Source organism: Camellia sinensis, chromosome 1 (assembly GCF_055761805.1).
Source record: "Camellia sinensis isolate YWXY chromosome 1, ASM5576180v1, whole genome shotgun sequence".
In the NCBI taxonomy this organism is placed as follows: domain Eukaryota; kingdom Viridiplantae; phylum Streptophyta; class Magnoliopsida; order Ericales; family Theaceae; genus Camellia; species Camellia sinensis.
In genome coordinates this window covers 180,357,163-180,380,190 of record NC_138961.1, presented here as the reverse complement: position 1 = coordinate 180,380,190, position 23,028 = coordinate 180,357,163, and the positions used below count along the sequence as shown (strand labels likewise).

General features: G+C 36.6%; 1 pseudogene; it reads left to right on the top strand.

The window, feature by feature from the left end:
• The first annotated feature begins 17,147 nt into the window (after nt 1-17,147).
• On the top strand, nt 17,148-20,186 carry LOC114292479 (alkane hydroxylase MAH1-like; annotated as a pseudogene).
• The last annotated feature ends 2,842 nt before the right edge of the window (nt 20,187-23,028 follow it).

The window sequence follows — 23,028 nt, the reverse complement described above, 5'->3', positions numbered from 1 at the left end:
AAAAAAACTAACAATTAATCGAAATTCTACACCATCTGTAAATTTTTTTGACAATTATTCAATATTCATCGAAACCTTCAAAAAAAGCCAATTAATAATGATAATCGGAAGCTCAATTGCAGTCCATATATTAATTTTAGAATTTTTGAAAAATATCTGATAAAAAAAAAGAAATTAGGAAAAATTGGCCTAAGCTCTCACGCTTTCATTTTGAAAAAATCACCATGACAACGCTCCGTCCTCGAGTCAACATCACACCTCTCCAATTACAAACAGCAAACACCACAACCACAAGCTCTAACCCATATACGGGTAGTTAAGTCTAAAAAAATTATAAATACGTAGAAGATGGCCTTTATCTATTAAAGTTGGGATTTTTTTTTTAAGCTCCCTAATAATAACAATTTTCTGCATAAAGGACATTACAAAATGTAATACTGCCTCAGGTCCCTAACCAAAATACCCGCGCATTTTATCAATTTCTTGGACCAAAATACCCTACGTCTGTTCATCTTCAGATGAGTTGATTTTTTTGACCTGTCTACTGGATATTCTCCTTTGTGATGCTGGTACTGGTGTTGGGTATTTTCCGGCGAGTACGAAAACAAATTCAGCAAAACAAAAGCACTAAGTTTAGCAAATTTGATTTTCTGGGTAAACAAAAAGAGTGGAGTGGAGTTGATAGATGTATATATATATATATGATACATACATATATATATATATATATACAATCTGTTGCCTACTGTCTTGACTAGTATATATATGATAATTAATCAATTAAGACCATTTGCAACCATAATCAAACAGTCACTCTTAGTTATCTTATCTATGGTTGCAAACATATATATATATATATATGATACATACATATATATATATATATATATACAATGTCAGCACATATATATATATATATATCCAGTGTTGAATATAACATCTTCAGGTTCAAAATTTCTCTGAGTGTTGAATATAATGTCTTTTGATTTTTTGGGTTTAGTAGAATTGGAGTTGTTTCTGTAAAAGCAATATTTGGACCCCTACTTGAAGAATATTGGAAAAAGAAGCTTGAGGAAGAGGCAGCAGTAGAGGAAGGCTTAAAGTGATCTAAAGAAATTTGAATTTTCTCTAGATTCAACCCAGAGAAATTCATACCATTAAGTTTAAAGAAAATCTATCACAAACTTATAGAAGAACTATTAATTTGTTTGTGCAGGAAATTGTGATTGAATCAGCAGCAGCAAAACCAATGACAAATTGATCAAATCAGAATTTTATCGTTCCAGAGAAATTCTGGACCAGAGAAATTTGAATTTTCTCTGGGTTGAATCTAGAGAAATTCTTTGGAAGTCCAGAATTTCTTTGCTTCCAACTGATGATGGGTTGTTTTCCTTCCAACTGTCAAAATTGAACTGCTTTCTGTGCATTTGGGGCTTCTTATTGAAGCTTCTTGTGTTCTTGTTTTTGTAAATTTCTCTGGCTTGCTACACTTGTGTTTCTCTATTGTGTAATTTTATCTGGCATGTTTATGTTTCTTCATTATTTTCTCAAGCAAATTATTTGTGGCTTACTACTCTATTGGTGTGGCTAATTTTCTTTGGCAGCATTTATAATTTTCTCTGGTCACATTATGTTTATGTCTTGTGTCTAATTTTCTCTGGCATATTTATTTTGTTCAATGCTCCATTTCCTCAAAATTTCTCTGTTGTGTAATTTTCTCTGTCATGTTTATGTTGCTACCTTGTAATTTTCTCTGTTGTGTAATCATTGCTACCTTGTAATTTTCTCTGGGATTTAATGTTTATGTTTTCATTCTATAGAAATGGCAAAGCGCAGAAGCAGCACAACTCCAGAAATCCCGAAAAAGAAACCAAAAGTCTCTGTGCCTGCGTCTTATGATCTTAGATCAAAACGCAGTAGCAGCACCAGAACACCACAAAAAAAAAAAGTCCAAGTTGAAGAAGCAATAAGAATCAAGATCAAGACACCAACTTCAAGGGTGATTTTCACTCAACTACAAGCTTAACATTTTCTCTGTCATTTTCATTGGATTATAATAACAAACCCACGATTTTCTCTATACTACAAAGAAAAGTCCAGAAACATGAATAGTGCAAAAAAAAAAAAAAATGAAAAGTGCAAAGAAAACATATCAGAAAACTTTGAAAAGTGCAAACATATAAAAACACATAAAAACACAACATATAAGTTCAGAGAAATTTGTAATACTTATCATTTGTAATACAATCATATGTAGTCCAGAGAAATTTGTGAACTTATATTCACTTTCAATATAACAAAAACAAAAACACATTAACATCAAAAGACAAAAATATATTAAACACAAGCACATAAAAAAATCACAAAGAAGATCTGTTATGTTCACAAAACATTCAATTCAAAAAATTAAAAAAAAAAAAAAAACAAAACACTTACTACTCTATTGCTACGTCTGTAAATTTCTCTGCCTACTTACAATTTTCTCTGTGATTTTCACTGCACTACAAGCTTACAATTTTCTCTGTGATTTGAGTTCAATTATAGTAACAAACCTGCAATTTTCTCTGCACTACACAAAAAATGCAAAGTGAACAAAAAACAGAGCACAAAAACGCAGAAAAACAGAGCACCAAAAAGCAACTCATAACCATGTTGACAGAGAATGAAAAAGCAACTCCAAAAATCAAAATCAACTCTATCGAAAATTCATCAATAACAGATAATGAAAAATTAACTTCAAAAATCAAAAACAACAATACTGAGTTCGTCTCTCTCACATTGATCAAAACTAAAAACAAAAACCTAATTCAACACCTACACGATCAAATCAAATCAAAAATTGAAAACTTATCTAATTCAACTGCACATGAAATCAAATCAAACACAATGAACCAGATTTCAACTCCTACACGATCGATCAACACCTACAAACAACGAACATGATTTCAACTCGTACAGGATTTCAATACCTACAAACAACGAACAGGATTTCAACACCTACAAAAACCCTAGAAAATCTCCACAAAAATCTGAATCGTCAAGTTCATCTCACGTAATCTCCCACAAAATATCAATATGATCTTTAGCTGCCAAATTCAAAACAACGTATATTATAAACAAGGGTAAGATAGGTATTTTACACTCTAAAATAACATTGAGGGACCTTAGGCTACAAAAGAACACATTGTGGACCTAATCCATTACTAAAAGTTGGATAAGGACCTTAAACCGATTTTCCCATTAAAGTTTTAAATTGAGGGACTTTAACAATTAAAAAATATTAGAGTGTCCTTTTTCCAATACTAAAATAAATTGAGAGAGTTTTGATCAAAGGGAACAATTTGTTTTTCTTTCTTTTAGTAGTATCATTTTAATTGATTTTTTTTAACAATTAATTTTTTTTTCAATTACAAAATATGGAAAGTGTTTTGTTCAGAATGTTCTATGATAATAGGTGCTAAGATAAATACAAATCAGGCAAGAAAATGGACATGCTTTTAGTTGGTTTTTTATTTTATTTTTCAATCATTGGGAATAATTTGAAAGTATCATAAAAATTAATTCATACTAAACATTTAATTATATAAAAAATAAAAAAAAATTAACAACAAACAATCATAAATGTACAACCAATCCAATAATCACAACATTATCTATGAGAAGTGGAACTCAAAACTTAACAATTGAGATAGTTTGTCACTCAACTTAGTGATAAGTGTTCAGCTCCAGCAGACCCAGCTACATCTGCTACATCAGCTACACCAGCTTTATCAGCTACAACAGACCCAGCTACACTGGCTACACCTGCTACATCTCCAGTTCAAGTGCATATAGGGGACCTGCTAAGACTGCTTTGTATGGTAGTTGTAGGTTAGCTATTGGTATAAATGTTGAGGGACCAGTACAAGCGTATGGTCTGTTTACATTGAGATCAATTGTATATATAACAAATTCACAACTGATTCTGTAACAAACTTAGTTAGAGTAAACCATACATCTGTGTATATAAATAAACTAGTGCAGTTCTGTAATTGAGTAACTGAAATGAATAATATCTTTTGAAGTCTCTCTCTCTCTCTCTCTCTCTCTCTCTCTCTCTCTCTCTCTCTCTCTCTACTACTGTCTTTATGGTATCAGAGCTGTCTTCAAGCTCTCACGAGCAACAATGGTGATCCAACCTAACAAGTCTTCCATGGCAGATCAATCAGGAACAGTTTATTCTTAAAAGACTTCATTACCTTCCAATGTGCTTCTGCTTGTCTCCAATCTTAATTCTCTGATAACAGTTAAACTTGAATCAACAAATTATTCCATCTGGAAGAGTCAAATTCAGAATTTCTTTGAAGCTACTGAACTTTTCGGTTTTCTTGATGGATCTATTACTTGTCCACTTGCTACAGTCCTGGATTCCAACAATCAAGCTGTTGCTAATTCTGAGTTTTTGAAATGGAAATTTGTTAATTCTTGTCTGCTTAGTTGTCTCATAGCCACTCTTACACCTTTAATCTATTCTTCAGTTCTTCATCTAAAGTGCAGCACAGAGCTTTGGTTTTCTCTTGAGAAGCGATTTACTTCTCTGTCTAGATCACATATATACCACCTCAAGAACAAATTGAGTACAGTCCCCAAGAAGACTAAATCTATGGAAGTTTATCTTCAAGAAATCAGAGATCTGGTTGATCAATTAGTACTAGCTTTTTCTTCTATCTGTGATGAAGATCTAATTCTTCTAGTTCTTAATGGACTCTCTGAGGAGTACAATGCTTTCAAAACTGCTATTCGTGCTAAATCTGAAGTGCTTACTATGGATGAGTTACGTGCTCTACTCTGTTCTGAGGCTATACATGTTGAACAGTGTCATAAATCTGGTAGTTCTTCTAATCTTACTGTTGTTTTTGCTGCTACACATGGATCTAACATTTTACCTCATTCCTCTGGTGGTTCTAGTTTACTCAGAGTTCCTCTGGCCATGCTTTTACTGAGCACTTCTCATTTCAGAACAAAGGAAGTCGTTCTTTACAATATCAGTATCGTGGAGGTAGACACAAAAATAATCGAGGTCGAAGAAATGGTAGGCCTCAAAGCCATGCTTTGGTCTGTCAAATTTGTGGTAAAGGAAATCACTCAGCTCTTGAGTGTAGACATTGTATGAATTCATCTTTTCAGCTTGTGTTTCCTTCCTATACTGTGAGTCCTTCTCCTGGTACTTCCAATCCCAAGGCTTATTCTACTCCAGTACCTGTGAATTCAGTTTCATCTCCTCCTCCATGGTATGTGGACTTTGCAGCCACATCTCATCTTACCAATGACTTAAGTAATCTTCACCTTTATCAACCTTATCAAGGCTTTGATTAGGTCATGATTGGCGATGGTAATACCCTTTCCATTCACAATTCAGGAACCGGTATCTTGTCTACTCCTTCTTTTCACTTCAAACTTAATAATCTGCTTCATGTTCCTCAAATATCTTCCAACCTGTTATCTGTTCATCAATTGACTTCTGATAATAATTGTTCTATTACTTTGATGATAAGTCATTTATTGTTCAGGACAATCTCAGCAACATGGTGCTATGTAGAGGTCCATACCACAATGGTCTTTACCATTTTTCTTCTTCATTCTCTTCTGCTCCTAAAGCCTTTTCTAGTACTAATACTTGGCACAAAAGACTAGGGCATCCATCTTTTGATGTTTTTCATACTATGGCAAATAAATGTGGCTTTCAATTTTCTCATAAAGATTGTTCTTCCCTGTGTAATAGTTGTTCTGTATCCAAAAGCCACAGACTTCCGTTTGTGTTGTTTACAAATAAAACTACATCTCCTCTTGCTTTAATTCACTCAAATGTTTTGGGGCCATTTGTTCAATCTGATTCTTCTAAGTATTATGTTGTTTTTATAGATGATTTTAACAATTTTACTTGGATTTACCCTCTCTCTTACAAAAAGTGAAGTGTACTCTAAGTTTTTGGATTTCAAAGCTTATACTAAAAAGCAATGCTCTGCCTCTCTTAAGATCTTAAGGACTGATAGTGGAGGTGAATATACTTCAAGACAGTTTCATTCTCTTCTTCAGTCTACTCTTTCTCTTGCTGCTAACCCAATGTTTCACGCTCGGACAAAGCATATCGAAATTGATTATCCTTTTGTGCGTGAAAAAGTCTCAGCTAAACAACTTCTTATTCGTCATGTGGCTTCTTCTAATCAAGTGGCCGACATTTTTATTAAATCTCTTCCTATTTCTCGTTTTCTTTTTCTTCAATCCAAGCTTTTAGTTGGTCTCCCACTTTTCAGGGGACTGATAAGTGTTCAGCTCCAGCATACCTAACTACATCTGCTACATCAGCTATACCAACTCCATTAGCTACAGCAGACCTAGCTACATCTGCTACATCAGCTACACCAGCTACACCTGTTACATCTCCAGTGCCAGCTACATTTGCTACATCAAGTCAGGTCTCAAGGTTCTCTTCAGGTGCATATAGGAGACCTACTAAGACTACTTTGTATAGTAGTTATAGGTCAGCTATTGGTATGAATGTTGAGGGACCAGTACAAGCGTATGGTCTATTTACATGAGATCATTTGTATATGTAACAAATTCACAACTGATTCTGTAACAAACTTAGTTAGAGTAAATCATACATCTGTGTATATAAGTGAACTAGTGCAGTTCTATAATTAAGTAACTGAAATGAATAATATCTTTTGAAGTTTCTCTCTCTCTCTCTTTCTCTCTCTCCATCTCTCTCTCTCTCTCTCTATTGTCTTCACTTAGATATATTGGTTTATACGTTCACTCAACAATTGAGTGATTTTTGTATGTTGATAGGATATATTCATATGGTACTTTTTATTATTATGATTGGTGAAAGGTAGTGGAATCTAGGTCATATTGTTCGGTGTTTAGGGAACACTGGGGGCATATATATTTGTGATTGGTGGAAATGTAGTGCCACTTGGTACCATATTGGTATACAAAACTTTTTTTTTTTTTTTAGTATAGGAAAATCCTCACATCCTCTCACAGATCCAAGGCAGTACCTGAATTGAGATCGCCAAGGTGCATAACATAAAATCCCCACTGAACTTTTTTTAAAACTATAGGAATGCAAACAAATGCTAAAGGAATCAAAAGGAAGAAATTGGCGCATAACATAAAATCAGATGTCTGGTTCAAAAAAAAATTTATGTGCTAAACGGATTTGTAAGTAATAGGAAATATTAAGGGCAAACTTTACTCTCGTGTGATTTTGTTCATGTGTAATCTACTTTCCTAATATTTAGAAATGATCACATAATTCCCACGTGATTTGTGGATTGAAGTGCACCATTAAAATTCCATTTAACTTATACATGACAAATATAAAAGGGTTATATACTCATTTTTAAATTTCAATGGGATAAATCGCACATGGAATAAAGTATAGGGGTTAATGTACACTTTACATTCCAAACAAATGATGAAAATGTAGGGATATTTTAGTATTATTTTTTTTTATTAAATCGTTAACCGGTCTAACTATGCACTTCAGTTTACAAACTACATGCCTGAACTATAAGGGGGTAAAGTGAAGTTTGCCCAAATATTAATTTAACATACATTGTTAAACTTATTTTCTATTCGATTAGGTTGTGTTTGGTTGGAGACTTTGGAGAGAGATTTAGAAATGAAAAGTGAAAATGTATGTGAAATAAGGTGAAATGTAGATATATGTTTCACCTACCTTTTCCCTTTTTCTTTTTCAATCCCTTTCTAAATCTCCCAACCAAACACAATTTTAAATTTTTAGGATAATTGATGATGTAACACTTGCTAGAAACTAAACATTAGTAGAAGGAAGAGGAAATTAATTTAACATATGAGTAATGATTGAGACCCCCAACCCTACAAGACCCTTACAAATCTGAATCACTCAAGATATAAATTTCACACATACATGAGTGGGCCCCACACATACATGGAGGGTTAGGATCACTTTGGGGGTGTGAGGGTCATTCCCAAAGAGGGTCTCAAACATTTTTCTTAACATGTATTGTTAAATTTATTTTCTATCTCTTAAAACTTTTAGGGTAGTTGATGACGTAATAGTTGCTAGAAACTAGACATTAGTAGAAGGAATGCACTAGTGAACTTTTGGATCCGTCTCCTCTTCGACACTATTTCAATCCAGTTATGTATTATACTTTTTTGTTGGTCGTTTGGCTGGTCATTTGGTAACAAGGTGATAATCGTGGTCGACAAGGTGAGTGTCCACCATACTTGTTGGACACAAACACAACCGCTACACTTTGACATTGTGACATTGCTTTCATTTAGTAGGAAGAAAAGTACCTCATATGGAAGCATTGAAAGAGGGTTTTCGTAAAAAAATGTAAAAAAGTTGGATATAATATATATTTAAAATTAATTCCCATGACACAATGCAGGTTTCGTTCAAAGAAGTGGGGTTGTGAATTAGGGAGAAGTCACTACAAGAAAAGAGGGCTTAAGAGACGGAACTTTTTGCGACGACACATTTGCCGTCGCAAAAAATGACTTTTTGCGATGGCACAACTAGCCGTTGCAAAAAATGTGACTTTTTGAGATAGCACAACTTGCCGTCGCAAAAAATATGACTTTTTGAGACGGCACAACTTGCCGTCGCAAAAAATAGAGTATTTGCGATGGCATAAAATGCTGTCGCGAAAAAGGAGAGTATTTGCGACGGCAGAAATTGCTGTCGCAAAAAAAATAGAGTATTTGCGACGGCAGAAATTGCTGTCGCAAAAAAATAGAGTTTTTGCGACAGTACCAATTGTAGTAAAAAAAAAAAAAAAGAGTATTTTGCAACTGTAATAGGTACCGTTGCCAAAAAAAAGAAGTAATATATATATATATAGATATATATATTGTGGCTCTGAGATGGCTTCATATATAGTTACAAAATGGTTTAAATAAATACAACAGTATTTTTCTGTCACAAAAAAAAAAAAATGACGTTGTCTTACTCTTTTGAACATTTCTCTTTTTACCTATTTTTTCATCTTTCTCTGTCTTTGTCTCTCTTCTCTTTCTCTCTCTCATTCATCACTCTTCTCTGTCTGTATGTCTCTCTCTTTCTCTATGTGTCTCTTTCTCTCTCTCACTCATCACTCTTCTCTGTCTGTCTGTCTCTCTCTTTCTCTCTGTGTCTCTGTCTCTCTTCTCTTTCTTTTTCTCTCTCTCACTCATCACTCTTCTCTGTCTGTCTGTCTGTTTGTCTCTCTCTCTCTGTGTCTCTCGCCCATCTCTCTTCTCTCTCTGTCTCTCTTTTCTTTATCTTTCTCGCTTATCTCTCTCTGTCTCTCTCTCATTTATCTCTTTTCGCTCTTTCTCTCTCTCTCTCTCTCTCTCTCTTTGTCTATATATTTTCACCTATTTTTTTATCTTCCTCTATCTTCTTTCTCTCACTCATCACTCTTCTCTCTCTATATGTCTGTTTATCTGTCTCTCTCTGTGTCTCTCACTCATTTATCTTTTCTCTCATCTCTTTTCTCTTTCTATCTCTTTCGTTCATCTCTCTTCTCTCTATCTTTTTCTATCTCTCTTATCTCTCTCTGTCTCTCTCGTTCATCTCTCTTCTCTCTATCTCTTTCTCTGTCTCTCTCGTTTATCTCTCTTCTCTCTATGTCTTTCTCGCTCATCTCTCTTCTCTCTATCTTTCTCTCTCTGTCTCTTTTTCTGTCTCTCACTCTTTATCTCTTTCTCTCTCTCTCACTCATCACTCTTCTCATCACTCTTCTTTGTCTGTCTGTCTTTGTCTCTGTCTCTCTCTTTCTCTCTTTGTCTCTCGCTCATCTCTCTTCTCTTAATCTCTCTTACTCAACTTTCTTCTCTCTCTCTCTCTTTTTGTTTATCTCTCGGTCATCTCTTGCTTCTCTCTCTTTTTTTGTCTATCTGTCTGTCTGTCTTTCTTTCTCTCTATCTCTTGATTTTTAGTAATAAAAAAAAATAAGTCGCAGAAAAATATTTTTCATTGACCATAAAAAAATAACTTTATTTTCATGGAAAAATATTTTTCATTAAAATATTATTCCTACTTCTACCAAATAAAAAATAATAACAATAATTTTTTATTCATTAAAATAAGAATAAAACAAATAAATTCTCAACCTTAATAACTAAAAGAAAATGAAAAATAAAAAAAAATCATTAACTATAAAAAAAATTTGTTTTAACAAAAAATAAATTTATTTGACAACAGCAACTTCTGTTAAAAAAAAAATCATTCTATTATTTAAATATTCATTTATAATAAAAATTAATTTTTTTTTTCCTAATATGCCGCTCGGTCCCCCCCCTCTTTTTTTTTTCTTCCCATTCTCAACCGCAAACCGAGGCGATGATATGTGTCTCGAAATACGTGCACGCGGGCACGTAAACCGAGGCGATGATATGTGTCTCGAAATACGTGCACGCGGGCACGCAAACCGAGGCGATGATATGTGCAATAAAAATGAGATGCCTCGAAATGCGTGCACGCGGGTACGCAAACCGAGGCGATGATATGTGTCTCGAAATACGTGCACGCGGGCACGCAAATCGAGGCGATGATATGTGTCTCGAAATGCGTGCACGCGGGCACGCAAACCGAGGCGATGATATGTGTCTCGAAATACGTGCACGCGGGCACGCAAACCAAGGCGATGATATGTGTCTCGAAATACGTACACGCGGGCACGCAAACCGAGGCGATGATATGTGTCTCGAAATACGTGCACGCGGGCACGCAAACCGAGGCGATGATATGTGCAATAAAAATGAGATGCCCCGAAATGCGTGCACACGGACACGCAAATCGAGGTAATGATATGTGTCTCGAAATGCGTGCACGCGGGTACGCAAACCGAGGCGATGATATGTGTCTCGAAATACGTGTACGCGGGCACGCAAACTGAGGTGATGATATGTGTCTCAAAATACGTGCACGCGGGCACGCAAACCGAGACGATGATATGTGCAATAAAAATGAGATGCCTCGAAATGCGTGCACACGGGCACGCAAATCGAGGTAATGGCAGAATGATGTGATGACAAGGAAAATGATAGATGGACTTATACCAACATGAGAGAGCCTCAGCCACACTCACATAAGATGCCGATGGCAGAAAATGAGGTGCCTCGAAATGCGTGCACACGGGCACGCAAACCGAGGCGATGCATACGCAATGCAAATGACATGGAAACATGATATGGGCTTATACCAACATGAGTGAGCCTCAGCCGCACTCACATAAGATGCCGATGGCAGAAAATGAGGTGCCTCGAAATGCGTGCACACGGGCACGCAAACCGAGGCGATGCATACGCAATGCAAATGACATGGAAACATGATATGGGCTTATACCAACATGAGTGAGCCTCAGCCGCACTCACATAAGATGCCGATGGCAGAAAATGAGGTGCCTCGAAATGCGTGCACATAGGCACGCAAACCGAGGCGATGCATACGCAATGCAAATGACATGGAAACATGATATGGGCTTATACCAACATGAGTGAGCCTCAGCCGCACTCACATAAGATGCCGATGGCAGAAAATGAGGTGCCTCGAAATGCGTGCACACGGGCACGCAAACCGAGGCAATGCAAAATGCGATGAAATGACATGGAAACATGATATGGGCTTATACCAACATGAGTGAGCCTCAGCCACACTCACATAGGATGCCGTCGGATAAAAAAGAAGTGCCTCGAAATGCGTGCACACGGGCACGCAAACCGAGGCAATGATGAAATGTGATGAAATGACAAATGGGCTTATATCAACATGAGTGAGCCTCAGCCACACTCACATCGGATGCCGATAGCAGAAAATGAGGTGCCTCGAAATGCGTGTACACGGGCACGCAAACCGAGGCGATGCAAAAATATGATGAAATGACATGGAAATGACAAATGGGCTTATACCAACATGAGTGAGCCTCAGCCACACTTACATAGGATGCCGTCGGATAAAAAAGAAGTGCCTCGAAATGCGTGCACACGGGCACGCAAACCGAGACAATGATGAAATGCAATGAAATGGCATGAAAATGACAAATGGGCTTATACCAACATGAGTGAGCCTCAGCCACACTCACATAGGATGCCGTCGGATAAAAAAGAAGTGCCTCGAAATGCGTGCACACGGGCACGCAAACCGAGGCAATGATGAAATGCAATGAAATATGGCAAAAATGATATGCAAGCATGCTAATGGAATTTCAGCAACAAAATACGGGGGAAAACAGTCCCGAAATGAAGCGAAATGACATGAAATGCAAGGAAATGCCCCGAAATGCAACATAAGGCACCCGAAATGGCCTATAGCTATGCCAAACATGCACAATATGGACATGCAATGCAAAGACAGAAGCTAGACAGTCCCAAAAGATGCACTTTCACAGTTATGAACATGGCCAAACAGCAAGTATAGGTGTGGAAAAATAGCATGCAAGAATACGGTATTTTCAAGAGGTAATGAAGTAAGTGATATAAACAAAACCCAAACTGGAAAATTTCCTTCTACAACACTGAAGATGGACCAAAAATATGAACATTTACAGTATATGGCAGCCTCAAAATCAGTATACAAATATGCTAAAAATATGATGCAAAACAAGGCTCAAAAGGTGCCATAACATGAAGTATGCAAAATAATCACCAAACAGCCAAAGACCCTTGATAAACTATGTAGAATGGACCAAAATAAGAACTTTTCCAGAATTGTAAAATGGCCAAATGTAACAACCCCCATACTGTTTACTGATTAATGACTGCTTGATCACCGATTACTGTTAAACGAAACTGATAACTGACTGATAATCGAACTGAATGAAATACTGAACTGACTGACTGAAATTGAAACTGAATTGACTGAGTATATGTTAGTTAATTGCATTCTATCTGTTTGATTGTCTGATTATCTGTTCATGTTTATATGTTTAAACTGCTAATTGAAGGCCTTATCGGCGGCCGAATTAGAAACCGATTGATGTTCCGTGACCCTCATAATTAATGTGATTTTATGGTATATTTATCTGAAAACTGATTAGGTATGATTAAATTAGATTAAAATAAGCCAATTAAAGAGTTTGCCATATTTACCATTTTGCCACTATCTCATATACACACACTTGAGCCTTATACTTGAATCAAAACACATTTGCTCAGCCATTTTCTTGTCCTTAACCGACCAAGAGAGGGAGAGGGAGAGAAATTGAGTTCTACCTTGAAAATTGCTTGGAATTGTTTGAGAATTGAGGTGTGATTGCTACTTTGAGCTCCTAGACCTTGAATACAAGACTAAGGTAGGAGATTCATCTTCTTGTTGTTGTTCTTGAGTTCATTCTTGCACAATTCATGCCTCATTTGTAGAGCTAAGCCATGATTTGGTTCATTAATGGTGGATTGAAGCTCATCTCTTGCATGCATGTTAGTATTATTGCATTTTGAGGTTAATTACATGGACATTAGTACATGCATGCTCATATTGTTGTTATAGACCATGTTTTCATCTGGTTTTGGAAAGAAATGAGCTCATTTGAGCAAGCTTTGGAGCTACAATTTGGTTTAAAACTCATGCATGACATGTTTGCATGTTGTTCTTGAAAATGGGTTTGAATGTGGTTTTAATTGACTCACCTTTGGGGCTTGAATTCATAAATTGAGCTTTGAAACTTGTTATACATTGAATTTAATGATGTTTTCCAGAATTTGGGCCCAAGAGGTCGAGTTTGGAGTGGTTGAATGCTTGGTTTGGGCTTGGGAGGCAGATCTGGAAATTCCAGATTTGGCTTCCTCGCTCGAGCGAAGGATTCCCCGCTCGAGCGAGCACCTTTGTCCAGGGCTCCGCTCGAGCGACCATCGAGCGACGATCGCGCGTAAAATTTCAGCATCCAGTACTTTTACTGTTTTGCAGACCGCTCGAGCGAAGGATTCCTCGCTCGAGCGAAGCCTTTGATTTTGGACTTACGCTCGAGCGTAGAAAGTCTCGCTCGAGCGAGGCTCCTATTTTCAGCAAACTTTGCGAAATGTTTTCTAAGTGTATTTTTGCATCCTCATCCCATCCTAGGCATTCTTAGGCCTAGTTTAAGACATTTAGATGAGGATATCGTTGTAGAACACACCAAGGCAAATTAGGGACTAAGTTATGATATTCCCCAACTGCGTAGCTTAGTGTGTGTTCAATCTGTTAACTGTGTAGGGTTGGCGACTGGAGAGACACGCTCTAGCATACTGTAGCCCAGAACTCTGTGAGTAACAATTGTGTAAAGATATGTTCAACTGATATCTTTGAATACTGAACTGAACTGTTTACTGACTGGTATTACTGAATGAATGTATGTCCTTTATTTCTGAACTGTACTGTGGCATCCTTAGTACCTACTGTTTACTGTTACTGTTACTGTTACAGAGATCTCTGTCGGTTCCCTCGTGGAGCCACTACTGTTTACTGACTGATGGCCATCATTACTGTTCGGTCTTTTAAGACCTACTGTTACTGTTATACTAATGGATGTACCACATATGACTGTTTACTGTACTGAACAACTGAAATACTGATTGAATTGAACTGTTTTCATTACTGTAAGGACATTCATTCTAAACCCCTTTACGCTTTATGTTATTCACTGGGCTTTAGCTCACTACTCATATATATATGTAGGTGTTCAGGCACCAGACCGCAGCTAGAGGCGTCAGGGTTACTCCAGTTTTGTCAAGCCAGCCTTTGTGCCTCACTGTGAGGTTCCGAGTTGCCATGCTATGGCTTGGGGGTGTTTTGTTTGTTTTTCCCCCTTCTGTACTGTTTTGTACTGTTTTACTGTTCTGTATAGACCGAGTGTTACTGTACTGTTATCTGGGGTCGAGTCCCTAGTCTAAATGATTGTAAATATTGTGTATACTGTCTGTACTGTTTATGTATAAATGTATGAAAAGCTTTTTTGCATACAGACTGTCACAGCTCAATGGACATTGTTTAATTACTGTATTGGCTTCCGCCAGGCCCTGTACTCTGTTTTACTGTATTTCTGTTAAGCAGGCCTTCGGTAATCTCGGATTACTGGCCGGTTACGGTGCTAAACCCATAGGGCCGGGTTTGGGTCGTGACACCAAAAACCTAAGCATGGTAGGCTAACAAAACATGCAAGAAAACGAACCGAAAGTGAGATATAACATGAAGTGGCTTATGGAGGTCCCAAAACATGAAAGACCCTAAACAAAACATGAAGAATGGACCAAAACAAGGACCTTTTCAGAACTGTAAAATGGCCAAAAACCTAAGCATGGTAGGCTGCCATTGCATGTAAGAAAGGGGAAGAAAAGAGGGGTATAACTACAAGTGACACATGGAGACACCAAACAATGTTGAGCCCTTCTCCAATATTGAAGAGGGGCTAAAAATAAGCCTTATATCAGTTTATAACATGCTCAAAAACAGATTGATCATGGGCCAAAGATAGCATGCAAAATCATGACATACAAGATGATCAATGAAGCAAGTATATTATGGAAGGCTCAAACAGGGTTGAGCCCTTAATGAGAAGTGAAGATGAGCTCAAAATATGGCCCTTTTCAGTTAGGGCCGGAGCTTGAAACCAAAAAGAAGAGGGGCTTAGAAATAGATCAAGAAAAAGGGTCAAAAGGGTAAAAGTACTACTTACCCTTGAAGACTCAAGCTTTTGTTGCTCCTTGGATGGATTTGCAGCTTCTTTTGCCTTCTAGAAACCTTCCTTGCTGCTGGAAGTGAGGTGGTGGTGGTAGAGCTTGGTGGTGTAGAAGGAATGAAGGTTAGGGACTTAGGGTTTTTTTGAAGAATTGAGAGGGAAGAAGATGGAGTTGGCTATGGAGCTTTGAAGAGTAAATTTTCTAACCCTTACAAAGAAGGCCACCAGCTGGTTATAAGGGTTCAAAATGGGGTGTAAAGGTGGGGGAGAAGGAGGGCAAAACTCCCCCACAAAATATCCCCCGGATACAGAAAATATCTGGGGGATATTGCCCCACAGCTGTAAAGTGCACAGTGCAAAGAACACGGCCGGCCCATTACTTTTGCTGGAGGTGGCCGGCCGGCCACACCCCCTAGCCGGCCGGCTAGGGGTCAAAAGGGTCAAGGTGATTTTCTGGCCGGCCAGCTACTGGGGAGGTACCCCTATGTGTGTACAACACAACCATGTGGTTGAAATTCCAAGAAAGTGGGCCCAAGGGGTTCAACAATGGCTCGGAAAGAGGGGGTCAAAAGGGTCAAGTTGACTTAATGGCCGGCCATGAACTTTTAGGGGCCTCTCAGATGTGTAGATCACAGATATGTGGTTCACAGTTCAAGAAAAAAGGTCCAAGGGGTTCAACATTAGCCCGGAAGAAAGGGGTCAAAAGGGTCAGGTGACCTTAATGGCCGGCCACCAACTTTTAGGGGCCTCTCAGATGTGTAGATCACAGATATGTGGTTGAAAGTTGGCAACACTAGCTCCAAGGTATTCAACATTAGCCCGGAAGTGCGAAAAACGGGCGCCGGGAGGCTCCGGAAGAGAGATAACTGGTTGTTGCAACAATTGCTGGCCTCCCACCCTTCAGTGACCTTCCTTGTGATAAAACAGAGGTACCTGCCAAAAAATGAACGAAAACCGTTGCAAAACGAAAGTTCCGGGGCCAAAACACGCAGTTCGGGGTCCCGAAAATGGGCTGTTAAGCACCGAAAATGGTATTCGACCTCGAAGTGGGTTTCTCAACCCCCAGTGTCCCTCAAAAGGGATGAAATAAGATGTATGCCAAAAATCAGAGCAAACGGAGATGGTTAGGCGGTCCCGAACCGAGGCACACGGCCTGACGGCTCCGAAAACCGGGAACCGGACTCCGAAATGGGCAAAATGGCCTATGGCCACCAAATGTAGCCTACGGACATTTGAGAGACGGTCTACGGGACCTCTCCCTCCCCTCAGGAAAAGAAACAGAGAAAACCGAGTCTGGTTCGCAAACCGAGACAAGGCACAGAAAAGGGTTCGGAAATCCGGAGGCAGGGCTCACGGCCGCGACTCTGAAACTTCTGAACAAGCACATTATGGAACATCACCAAGCGCTCAATCGGTGACGTCTGAGTCTTAAGGTCGGTCAAAAATGGGGTGTCTACAGTTATATAGATAATTTATACATTGTGGTTTAAAAAAATAAATGATTCCGATAATTAATTTGAGACCTGTGGTAGACCTTACAAATCCAAACATCACTGTCTAATCCACAAAGTGGATTGGTGAGAATTTTTGTTTATTAATTGGATTAAATGAGCTCTATCATCTCTACCTGTAAACAAATTTTATTTGTTTAAAGCATAACGTATATGGGTAGGAGGATTTTAATTAATTTAAGTAATTTACTTATTTGTGAGATTATAAGGATTTAACCTGGCATTATAGGAATTTTATCTACCTTCCTATATATATCGTGCAAGCACATTCCAAGCTTTTCACACAAATCCCATCTAAAAAAATTACAAAAAAAAAAAAAAAAAAACAAAAACAAAAACAAAAGAAAGAAAAAGCTTTTCACACAAAGCTCAAAAATGGTCTCACTAGCCTATTTTGAAGTCCTCTTAGCATTCATCTTCTTCATTATCTTGTATATCTTTGGTGACAACAATGACTTGCCCCGAAACTGGCCGGTTCTTGGCATGTTGCCCAGCATGCTCCGCCATGTGAACCGGGTTCATGAAATGTGTACCGAAATCCTAGGGCGAACTGGGGGTACTTTTTTGCTAAAAGGCCCTTGGTTTGCCAACATGGACATGTTAGGCACAGTTGATCCTGTTAACGTGCACCACGTCATGAGTTCCAATTTCCCTAAAGAACCCGAGTTCTTGAAAATGTTTGACGTTTTGGGAGATGGGATTTTCAACTCCGACGCAGATCTGTGGAAGAACCAGAAAAAGCTCGCCCGCGTGTTGATCAACCACCAGCGATTCTACCGGTTTTTAGTCAAGACTAGTCTGGGAAAAGTGGAAACGGGGTTGATCCCGGTTCTTAACCATGTGTCCGAACAAGGCCTGATTGCGGACTTGCAAGATTTATTTCAAAGGTTCACATTTGATACTACTTGTATTTTGATAACTTGTTATGACCCGGGTTGTCTTTCAATTGAATTTCCAGATGTACCCTTTGCAAAAGCCTTGCTTATGAGGCATGTTGTGCTTGAAACCGTGTGGAGGATCCAAAGTTGGCTAGGGATTGGACACGAGAAGAAATTAAGCGAGGCTTGGAAAACCTTAGATCGCGTTATCAATAAGTATGTATCAATGAAGAAAGAAGTATTGAGCAAAAAAGATGAGTTAAAAGAGGGAGAAGAAGCTGTGGACTTACTAACATCATACTTGATTGAAGATGACACTTTCAATCAGGTCTGGCCCTGAGGGCAGGCCAAAGAGGCTTGCGCCTTTGGTCTCTCAAATTTGGGCTGAAAATATGGCCTCAAAATATGATTTTGTATTTTAGATATAAAAAAAAAAATCCAAATACTATAAGCCCAATTGTATATGAGGCCTAAAAATATATATATATATATATATATATATATCCTGATAGATTAGAGGCCCAACTGACATGGGCCCAAAAACAAGAAACACATAATTTATAATACCCACCCTGAGCCTAAGAACGTGGGTCATTGAAAGAAAAGAAACATGGAAAGAAAAACATCTCTCTCTCTCTCTCTCTCTCTCTCTCTCTCTCTCTCTCGCTCTCTCGTATTGGACTGATCTCTCTCGTATTGGACTGATGAAACCTTCAGTCCTCTCCTCTCCTCCATATATTGACGGATGCTGAGCATTAACAATTTTGGACATCAAAACCGTGAGTCTCTCTCTCTCTCTCTCTCTCTATATATATATATATATATCACATTCAAATAGAGGAAGTTTTTACCCTAATTTCTTGCCCTAATTTTTTCCCTAATTTTCTTCCTAATTTCTTGACCTATATGATTTGTTCTTTAAATTATAAAATTACCTAATTTATGTGTTTTAGTGGAAGTCTATAATTTTTGTTATGCTCTAATTCTGAAAGTATATTATTTGCAGAGATCAGTGATTGTGAATTTGTGTGGATTTGTGATTATATAGAGTAGTCATGCCTCCTAGGAAGTATATTTCTGGATGTGAACAAACGAAAAAGAAATAAAAATAAATTTTTTTTTTATTCAATCTCAATCGGGATGTGAAATTGTAACTTATCGTTTTATCTATCAACTTTTTTTTTTTTCAATGTAAGAAAGGCGCCATTTTTGAAGGTTCCCTTGGGTCTCCTAAATCTCAAGACTGGCACTGCCTTCAATTTAAAGCGCGATGATAAGTTCTTGAGGGACACTGTTTTGAATCTCATGCTTGTAGGGCGAGACACACGACTAGTTCAGCTCTGACATGGTTTATTTGGCTTGTTTCGCAGCATCCAACCGTTGAAGAAAAGATCATAGAAGAGCTTAAATTGGTTATACCTGAAGGAGAAACTGAGAAATCGCAGCTTTTTGAGGAAAAAGAGCTAAGTAAGTTGGTTTATTTGCATGCTGCATTGTGTGAGTCATTGAGGCTTTACCCACCAGTTCCAATCCAACACAAGGAGCCCACTCAAGTGGACACACACTGCCCACGGGGCACCGTGTGCACCTGAAAATGAAAATACTTTTCTCTTTGTATGCAATGGGGAGGATGGAATTTGTGTGGGGAGAGGATTGCTTGGAGTTCAAGCCAGAGCGATGGCTATTTGACTGAGGAACAATCAAACATGAGCCATCTTACAAGTTCTTCACGTTCAATGCAGGACCGAGGACTTGTTTGGGGAAATAAGTTGCTTTCACTCAAATGAAGGCGGTTTCGGCTGCAATAATCCATAACTACAATGTTAGAGTTGTGGAGGGTCACCCTGTGGTTCCTAATGCTTCTATCATTCTCTACATGAAGCATGGATTGAAGGTTAGAGTTGCCAATAGATGGATTTGAGAGGAGTACTTGGTTTGATGATGTTTTGAAGTGATTTTTAGTTGGGTTGTGTGTTTAAGTTGATGATCTATGTATTTGAGTTTTGGTATAAGTCTATTATGTAATAAGTAAGTGTGTGTGTGTTAGATTTGTTGTTTTTTCCCTTTGATATGTCATGTTTTGAAGGAGAGAAATACAAACTCACACTTCTCTGTCTCGTTTCTTAGTAGGGTTGTAAGTGGTTGGTTGGATTCTTTTGTTTTTTTGTTTGGTGTTTGGATGGATTGTAAAAAGATAAGGTGATGGGATTATATGGCTATTTTTGTTAACTCCAAAATACAGATAGACATGAAGATAGAAAAATATGCCTTGGATCGTCTATACTCAACAAGTCTCAATCCCATCTGCACTCATAGGAAACCAACAATAATTGATACAATATTATTGAAAATCCTATCAAATTTTGCTATCAACAATTAAATCCTATTTTTGATAACTTGTTTTCCGAAAAATTTATTTCTCCATGGTAATATGTTTTGTTCCAAGTTTACCTTAGAAATTTTAAAAATATGCAAATTCTATTAAATAAAAACGTAGACATAAAATTCATTTTTTTTTACCTCACCCTTTGAAAAGTATCTGGATTTGCTATGGTAGTATTTCCCTCTTTTAATGTAATATTAGTAAAACTAGGTTTTTTGAATTATTTACCACATATTTTCATTATATGAGACAACATAAAATGATGAATCTTATGCCAGAACTTTTGATCAAATTCTTGTTTATAATATTGTTCAATATAATTTGTTTAATTTTTACAATTAAAAATATAATTTTTAAGTAAATTGAATTTTTTTATATAATTTTTTATTTATATTTAATTATAAGGGTAGATTTGGAATAACAAGCCATTAAGAAGAAGCAAAATTTTTGGGAATAAGTTATGAAGAAAAAGACTTAATTATTCACAATGAAATTTGATTAGACTCATGAGGAATCTTAATAGTAAAATATAATTTATTGGTAAATTTTTTTAAAAGAAGAAATTAAAATAAAAAATAATTATTTCACTAATTTGATTGCTAATTTTATTAATCAGATTACATATAAGTCGGACATTCAATTTGACAAAATTGACGAATTTTTAACATTGAGAGGGGTTGGGTTAGGGATCATAATTTCTAATATGAAAGGGAAAAAAAAATGAATAGATAACTTATCTTACTAATTTAATTGGATAACTAATCTTATATTAATTTATGAAATTATTAATTCTTTCACTATTAATCAAATAAGGCCAAAGGAAATAAATAGAGAGATAGAGAGGGAGAAGGGATTGTTTGGTCACATAGAAAATAAAATTAAAAATATTATAAATTAATTCAGCCAGAATAAATTGTATGATTTGATTTAATTTAATATCTTTAATATATGATTCAGTCTTGATTATTAAAATAAGTGAATACACTCTAGGATTTGATCTATGATTTTAGGATTGGAGGTCCTGCTGCACGGCAAGTTTGCTCGGCAGTGTTTTGGACCTTTTTTAACAATTGTCAAACGGGTACAAAAAATATAATTATAAGTTTGCCGACAAGAATAGAGTTCTTTGGAGCATTGATTGACCCTCAAGTAAAGGAGTCATTATTGGTTTGATTTGCATTATGGATAAGACTTCTGTCCAGTCTGGGATCGGATTAGATCGTGCTATTGAGCCTGTGAGGGTTTAACACGGGTCCCGTTATGATAATTTGAATCATCAATATGTAGAACTCGTCGAGTAATGTATACCTGTAAAAAATCATGTTGATCGGATATCAATAGCTATATGATCAAATCAGTTTTGTATTAAAAAAATTAGACGTGAACAAATTAACGGTTGACAAAAAATTATTTTGATCACATAGCTATCGATATCCGATCAACGTGATTTTTTATAGGCATATAGTACTCGACGATTTCTACATATTATACGGTTCAGATTATCAAAACGGGACCCATTGTGGGCTCCCACGAATCTAACAATATGATCCAATCTGATCCCGAAATAGACAGAAATCATACCCTTGCATTATAAACCAATCTAGTTCACCTTGTACCGCATGAATAAATTAAGGGGGCCACTTGATGCTTCAAATCCAAAATGGGAGGACCAACAGCTACTTCTAGGGGTGGTTTGAATAAGAATACTTTTAAACTTTTTATGAAATATGAGTTGGATATGAATTGAGTTTGAATTGATGTGATAGAAAGGTGATGTGACTTAAATAAAATGATGTGATTTAAATAAGATAGTGACTTAAATAAGATAGTGACTTCTTAACTATCGTATTTGTAATTTTTTTAAATTTAAATTTTGTCATATCATTATATTTATATCATATTATATTCATAGGTCAGTGATAATTCTATTTATATTATATACTTTCTATTATTTGAAAAATTGAATCATTGAACACAAAAAATGATCACAGATAAATGTTTAAAAAATATGATAATTATAGTATTACTTTAATGTTGTGTTTGGATTACGAATTTGGATAAGAATTAAAAAAAAAAAAAAAGAAGAAGAAGAAGAGAAAATGTGAGTGAAATATAAATGAACTATAATTACATTTTATTTATATTTTATCCACATTTAAAAAAAAAAAAAAATTCTACCCAAATTCATGCAAAAGACCATTGTAACCCTTAAAATGATCATGTAGAGAGAGGGAGAAGAAGGGGCAGAGCAGACTTCTACCTTTCACAAATAGGGCATGTTGGACCACTGATCCCAACAACAATATATGAGCCAAACAATATTTCCTTCCAGGCTAATGGAGACTTATGTGCTGGTATGATAGACCGGACTTTATACCAAACCGCCTTGATTAATGAAATTAATAGTAAAAAATTAATAATTTTATGAAATAGTGTAAGATTAATAATTCAATTAAATTAGTGAGATAACCATTTTTTTTTTACTTTTATACTTAAAATTATGATTCTAAATCTCTCAATATTAAAAATTTATCAATTTTATTGGATTAAATGTCCGTCGTATATGTAATCTGATTAATAAAATT